Consider the following 8026-nt stretch of genomic DNA (forward strand, 5'->3'; position numbering starts at 1 on the left):
ATGGTTAAAATTATACAGATATTCATTCTCAGAAGACGCAAAAGAGGAAATGGGACAGCGAGACCAATTTGTATCACTGGCAGCTAGCAGTGACACTTCAGTGGCCGCGGCAGTGCCACTGTTTATGCCACTATTTGGGAGACATGCCACGGTTTATGTCGCTGTTTGGGAACATGCCACAGCTAATGCTACGGTTTATACCACTGTTACAAAACATGCCACAGTTTGTGCCACTGTTTGGGAAAGATGCCATGGCTAATGCCAATACATATACTGCTGTTTGGGCGAGATACCACGGTTTGTGCCGCTGCTTGAAAACATGCGAGATGCCACGGTTTATGTGACAGCTTAGGGGATGCCACGGCAGGGCGTCCAGCGGCATTTCCGGTGGCTTCTGGATGGGCCACTGTTCATGCCGCTGTCTGCCCCCCTCCCCCATTCAGAAGAATTCTCATCAGAGCCTAGATGAGCAGTTGTGCAATTAAAAACAGATGACACAGATACAATTTTAAGTAAATATTAGTTACTGCTGAAATTTAAATACAATACAGAATAAAAAATGTACAATTGTAAATACAGTAATACAAAACATATGACATAAATATGAGGTATCATATTTTTCTTTAACAACTCTTAACCAAACCACTATAAATAAAATACAAAAAAGTAAAACAAATAATACAGTAATAAAACACAAAATATACGTTTTTTTAGCATTATTTTTCTTGAACAACTCCTAACCATTTTAATACACTATGGGTGTGTGTGTGTGTGTGTGTGTGTGGGGTGGGAGGGGTGGTGGGGGTGGTTCCTGGATTATTTTATTTACTCAGGTCCATAACCTCCTCAAACCTGGCTAATATTTTCATTTGTCTTTTTTGACAACAATTGACTATATCCACAGCTCCTCTACTTCCTGTAGTTCAGACAGCACCTTTATTTCCTGTCTTTCATGATAGGATGAACTGACACACCAGGATTAATCAGTTCATCCTATCATGAAAGGCAGGAAATAAAGGTGCTGTCTGAACTTCAAGATGTAATGGAGCTGTGCATATAGCCCATTTCTTCTATGAACTTGTCATAGTCATCCGGTTTTTCAAAAACAAATGACAGCACTCATCAGGTTCATCCTCCCAGCTCAGCAGTTCATTGAGGAGTTCCATTTGTTCATATTTCGTCCATTGAAAGGACAGCTGGCAGCTTCCAGGCTCCCTCAAATTTGGACTTTTTGCACCAGTCAGCTGCAGCTACAGCATGCTTTAAAAGCCTTGTTGATTTATTGATTGATTGATTGATTGATTGATTTTATTTGTTTCATTCTTTTTAAAAGAAAGAAATGAAAAGGAACAGAAAGAAGTGAGACTTATAATGTCTGCCCCTATCAACATAAAATAAATGACAATTTGTCAAGATTTGTTAACATATCAAAAAAAAAAAATTACAAAATCAAATACAACCATTTCACTAAATCAGAATACAAATACGACCATTTCACAAATAATTACAGATCAAATACAACCATTTCACAAAATCAAAATACAAAATAAAACCATCATGAAATATTTACAAAAAGAAACAATCGTTCTAATTTTGACCATTCTTTAAAGCAGAATCGTACCTTCCCAATAACTGTGCTTTTAAACATTTTTTGAAGATGTAAATGGACTGAGACCTCTTAATTTCACTGTCAAGTTTATTCCATAAATTGATTCCTTTTGTTGTGATGCATCTTTCCTTCAATTTGGTTCTTGACTCCGGTCGTTTGAAAACTTCAGTTCCTCTTAATCTATATTGACTGTCTCGCTTTGCAAATCTATTCTGTAAATTAAGTGGTAACTTTTTCCGGTGAGCTTTATACATTGTTTTACGAAGGTTGAGTTCTACCAATTCCTTAATTTTTAAGGATTTCAATTTTATAAATATTGGGTTCGTGTGGTCTCTGTAACCACTTCCATTCACCACACGAATCGCTCGTTTCTGTAAAAGGAAGAGTGGTTTAATGTAGGTCTTACAAGCATTTCCCCAGACTTCAACGCAGTAGGTCAGATATGGTTTAATCAATGAATTGTATAACAGAAACAAAGAATTATTGTGAAGTGACTCTTTCAATTTGTACAGAACAGCAATCGTTTGAGAAATCTTAGTTTTAACGTGCTCTATATGGGATTTCCACGTTAGTTGTTCATCCAGCAATACACCTAAGAACTTAATTTCATTTGTTCTTTCAATCTCTATACCTTCCACTGTCAGTGTTGTGTCAACGTCTTTCCTTCTGTAACTGAAAATCATATATTTGGTCTTACTAATGTTCAACGATAGTTTGTTAGCGTTGAACCATTTTATAACATTCTTAGACTCTTTTTCTACAATTTCTAATACTTCATTTATATTGTCTCCAGCATAATACAAAGTAGTATCATCCGCAAACAAGATGCATTTCAATAAGCTGGAAGCAGTGTCAATGTCACTGATATAGAGAAGAAAGAGTACTGGTCCAAGGACGGATCCTTGAGGAACCCCACAAGTTACGTTACGATTTTTAGATTTTATGTCGTTGATTTGAACAAATTGTTTTCTGTCTTTTAAATAGCTTTTGACCCATTCGTGAGCAACCCCTGTTCCCTGCAGTAAAGAGAAAAACCTCATCAAGGTATTTTGCATATACACCGTTCACAGTTCTTAGAGTTAGAGTATTTACTATACCCTCTTAAACAGATCACACATTACAACTGTCTATGCTATTTGTCCCAGTTAATGCATACTGGCAGCATATAAAATCTGCCTCATGCCACGTAGCGAAGTGTTGTATTTAATTATGATGCAACATACATCTAATGTGATAAACTTTATGGGAGTGATATGATTAATGTTAAAGTTTTTGTATTTGGGATTTTTTGTGTGTTGGTATTTTCAGGATCCCTCAGGAGAAGCTGAATGGTTTTGCTTTGGATCTCTGTGTAAGTTTAAAGCAACACAGTGCATAGAGTTTCAAATACATATTATCACATACTTTACTTTCTGAGAAGTAGATATTAAGTTTTTTGTTATTGCAGAAATACAATACTTTCTTACCAGTTCTGCATTTTCTGTGTTTTCCTCTGTCGTTTCATCTCTGAAAGTAATATAAAATGATTTATTAATTGACTGGTGCAAAACCACTATGCCACAACTGGCTGCATAAATTTGTTAATGTCAGACATTGGCAAAAACACCCACGAAGCGTTCCAGTGTTGAGTACCCGGTCTTTTACTTGGCAGATGTGCTCTTCAGAAGCAGAGATTCTGCTTGATAGCGGCATATATTGCCCTTGGTTTGTGACCATAGAATCAAAACCTAAATTTGAGACTGGATGTAAGTGTGATTGGCCCAGTCCATCACGTGACCGCATCACGTGGACAGAGGAGGCGCTGTGATAGGGTGATTTATGCAAAACTTTAACTCGTAATATAAAATCAACATATGATTTATGTGAAAATCAGAGTCTGGTGAAGCAGCACGGTTGTAGAAACTAGTGACCAAAATATGTCCTGAAACCGGGCGCTTTAGATGTTTATTTGCACTCTGAAAATCGGCATTTTTGAATGGGTTCCAATGAGACCCGAGCTCTCTTTGAAACCAGCATCATCGCCCCCTGCTGGAATTTCTGAGGAATTACAGATTTTTTGCACTTCCGCATTATCTTCATGTTTTATGAGCGGAGGTTGGCGCCTGGTGTGACAGCATGTCATCATTAAGTTTCAAATTATAGTTAAATTTTGGCCTACAACGTACGTAGCATAATGTGATAAATATAGATTACAACTGAATAAACTTTATATTTATACTTATAAACCTATTGCCTTTAGTAACATAAACGTGGTTGCTATCATTACAAAATCAAAATATGACTGTGACATTAAAACTAAAAGTTAATATTACTTTTGTTGTTGAATACAGTGAAATGGTCGGTTTTTCAGAGATGGATCAAACCCCCTGTGTTTCCACAAATACATTCTGTTGGAGAGAACTTTCCCACTCGTCAGGTCTCTATCCAAATCTCAAAGTCCAGTGTATGCGTACAACCCTGAAGAGCCACTGTATTACCAGAAAAGGCGTGTATTTATGGAATGAATTAGATGAAAGCTTAAAAAAAATCAGTAAGTGAATCACAGTTTGAAAAACTTTCCAAAATATATGCATTCAAAGCTTATGCTAAAGAACAATGAATGAACTAATCTCCAAAATAATTACATCAATCCATGGACAGACAATTAGTTGTACAATTATGACATTTAATTCATAAACAGACACATGTAAATTGTGTATATGTGGCTGGGTATGGATCATCATGCAAACTCGTCGTAGACAGACACACACACGGTTTGGTGCATGACTGGATTTGAACGAGTATGTAGGCAAAGCAGGTACGTCAAATAGAAAATTGTACAGGAGTGTCATATTAAATTATACTTACAAGTTTGATTTGATAAATAGATGGTCCAAACAGTTAAATGTAAAATATATTGGAAACTGACTTAGTCCTTTTTGAAATTGTACATTGATCTGTAATGTGAAATAAACAATGTCCACTAAAGGGCACAGACTTGTAGTATACATGCTTGTGGCTGCGAACGGATTTGTGTGTGTCAGTGTTCACAGACAGGAGCACAAACAGAGTGATGTTTGTGCCTTGATGTGAAAATTTACACTTTTGTATGAGGTAATATAGTACATAATTGTAAAGTCATGCTCAGAACTGCAACTACCAACTAAGTAACTTGATTATTATAATATAATGGTGAAGATAACTTACATGTACAAAAAGAGTGATAATAGCAATGTTTAATAGGTATCAGTGGGAGTGACAATAGTAACAATAATATTAATAACAATAATAATAACATTATAATAATACAATAATAATAATGACAATAACAATAGCTATAGGCCTAGCAATAGTAATAATTAAAAGGATAATAGTACTATTTATAATAATCACAACAATAAAAATAAACTAGGTTGTTGGCTGTAGTTCTGATGTTAGGTTCTCATGTAAGCCTTAGTACATGTAGCAGCACATCTTATGAGATTGTTCGGGGTAGGCATATATAAGCAATAGCTTCAGCCTACCCCTCTTGAGCTGTTTGGCTTTTTGTTTCTTTCTTGTTTCCTTTTTTTTTTAATTATTCCAATTGTATGAGTTGGTTTAACCAAATGCTAAAATAAACCTAAACCAAAACCTAACCTCACCTAATCTAACCAAATGTAATGCCAGATGTATATTTTCAGATGAATTTATAACTGGCCAGAATGGTACAATTGACAATTAGCATGTAGGAGACAGCTCACATGCAAATTTAAAATGTCATTGGCAGCCCTTGTTTTGACGTGATATACTATTTACATATCGTGCGAAAGCTTGCATCCACAAAAGAAATCTGTAGATGTCCAGTCACCCTCCACACCAGCACCGTCAAAGTGAAGCCAGTTCAACTGTGCACTGCGCCCATGAGTATGCTTCAATGTGGTCATGGAAAACACTGGTGAAAACAGAAGTGGGAAAGCTTTACCAATAGTCCACATTACTATATCACTTTTGTCCATTTCAAATATTTTAAAAGGTATTCTTACATGTAATCATGAATTAAAAAAAATAACCTTGTCAATGTTTTTTTTGTATAAAGGGCTACATAAAGAAAGCACAGATGTGTGTCTGACATACCTAGTTGTCCCAGTTGCTCGCTGGAACAAGCATTACTTTATTTTCCAGGCTATACAATAGCTGTTGGAGTCTGTGTCTTTTGCTTCCGTCTTTCGCAGCTTACTTTCTTTTTTTCAACCTTGAAGAGATCTTCCTCTGTATGGTGGGAATTCTTGCATAAAAACACATTTTGTTGTAACCATAAGATGTCTATTATTGCTATTGTAGATCTCACATGTTAACAAATCCTTCTGTCTAACTGCAGCATTCAGATATTTTATCATCTGGACAGCATGGCGCAGACGCAGAGTCCTGCACTGATTCAGGGTCAGGGGCTCCACAGTAACCTCCACATTTTGGACTTCATTTAGGGCAGCCTATACAGCAATTTACAAAATAAAAAAGACTTTTATAAACCTACAAAACAGACATGGACTTAACCGAAAAAGAAAACAGCTCACAGAAAACACGAAAACACCACATCTAACTGAGTCCATCTGCTTCCACTGTGGAGGATCAGTGATACTCCAACTTTGAAGGCCACCAGAAGATCTGAAAGCATTTCTACAGTGAAAGAAGACTTAAATAGTTTAGCATTAACATACTGGCACATATTCTTAAGTGTTGTATAAAATGCCATTCTGACTTTACCTGAGGAGGTCCATGTCTTCGGTTGGGATACTTGTGTAACGTGCAGGTGAGTCATAGATTCTAATTTGTTTGACTTTAAAGTGAAACACCTACAAAAAATGAATTTTTAGTCGCTGCAAACAAAAACAGGTTGTAGCACTGATATATTTACCTATCCAAACATCTCTTAGTCCAATAACAAAGTTCATACTAAAAGGCTCTTGTGGCTCACCCGTAGAATGAAGTGGTTTCCTGTCTCTGGAGACGAATGACCGATTATTCACGGAAGAAAAATCTTGTCTGCCACCCAGAGTGTAATAATATCAGACACATTCCATGTTAAGAGCAGCTGTGTTTTGTTAATTTCACATAGTTTCTATCATGCACACCAAAACTATCACAAAACAGACATACAGGGATGGACTTCTCATCATGGTCGCTGACAGCTTTACTTTTTACCCACTCACGGTGCCACAAAATGCAACCAGGCACCCACACTAAAACAGAAAAAAATAGCCTATATTGTAATTAACAATTATAGACATCAAATAAACATATGAAATCCAAAAAATTATTACCATTTGGTCTTGAGCCAGCTGGGCTACTCCATAGTTTACAGCCTGGAATTCAGTATACTTGTTATAATCCAAGTCTTTGTGAAAAAGACAAAACAATGTACAAACACTCTTGTGACCATATAACAGTTATATACTCACTGGCCACTTTTTGAGGCACGCCTGTCCACCTGCTCTTTAATGCAAATTTCAAATCAGCCAATCACATGGCAGCAACTCAATGCATTTAGGCATGTAGACATGGTCAAGAAACCGAGCATCAGAATGGGGAAGAAAGATGATTTAAGTGACTTTGAATGTGGCATGGTTGTTGGTGTCAGACGGGCTGGTCTGAGTATTTCAGAAACTGCTGATCTACTGGGAGTGTCACACACACAACCATCTCTAGAGTTTACAGGGAATAGTCCGAAAAAGAGGAAATATCCAGTGAGCATAAGTTCTGTGGGCGAAAATGCCTTGTTGATGCCAGTCAGAGGAGAATGGCCAGACTGGTTTGAGCTGATAGAAAGGTAACAGTAACTCAAATAACCTCTTAAAAAAAGAAGAAAAAAGGGGGGTGCGTGGTTGGCACTTCCTCTGCAACTTGATGGCAACATCTTTGACCAATCGCACTTGAAGCACTTTTTGCACTTACTAAAGGTTTTTCCTTATATTATGTCTGAATTCTTGCTTGTGTTGTATGTGGCATTGGACAGAAACGGCTGGTAAATGAAATTGTAGAATTGTCTTTGTAGACTCTGTTCCCAAACAGCAACATAAACTGCGGCATGTCTCCAGATGGTGGCATGAACCCTGGCACCTGCCTGGGCCTCCAGCGGCGCCACCGGTAGCTGCCAGTCCCACAAACTGACCGTCTTGCCCCCGCTGTTCCTTTGAGCATCTCAATTTTAAAATGTTGGATGGTTCAAATTCCACATTTGTGAGAGTCTTATGATTTGAGACGTCAAAGATTCAGACAAAGCCGTTGTTGTGAATAAAATTAGTTGTTTTGTGTGTTCATTGCAAATTCAGAAATGAAGAGATTAATTGTGATGAATTGTAGAAAGATTTGCAGTTAATTGGTTAATTCGTTTTAATCGATAAAAAAAAACACACACATTTAAAAACCGACAGAAGGGTCACAGGGTCGGTAGAGCCT

The sequence above is a fragment of the Salarias fasciatus genome, chromosome 18 (assembly GCF_902148845.1).
Source record: "Salarias fasciatus chromosome 18, fSalaFa1.1, whole genome shotgun sequence".
Lineage (NCBI taxonomy): Eukaryota > Metazoa > Chordata > Actinopteri > Blenniiformes > Blenniidae > Salarias > Salarias fasciatus.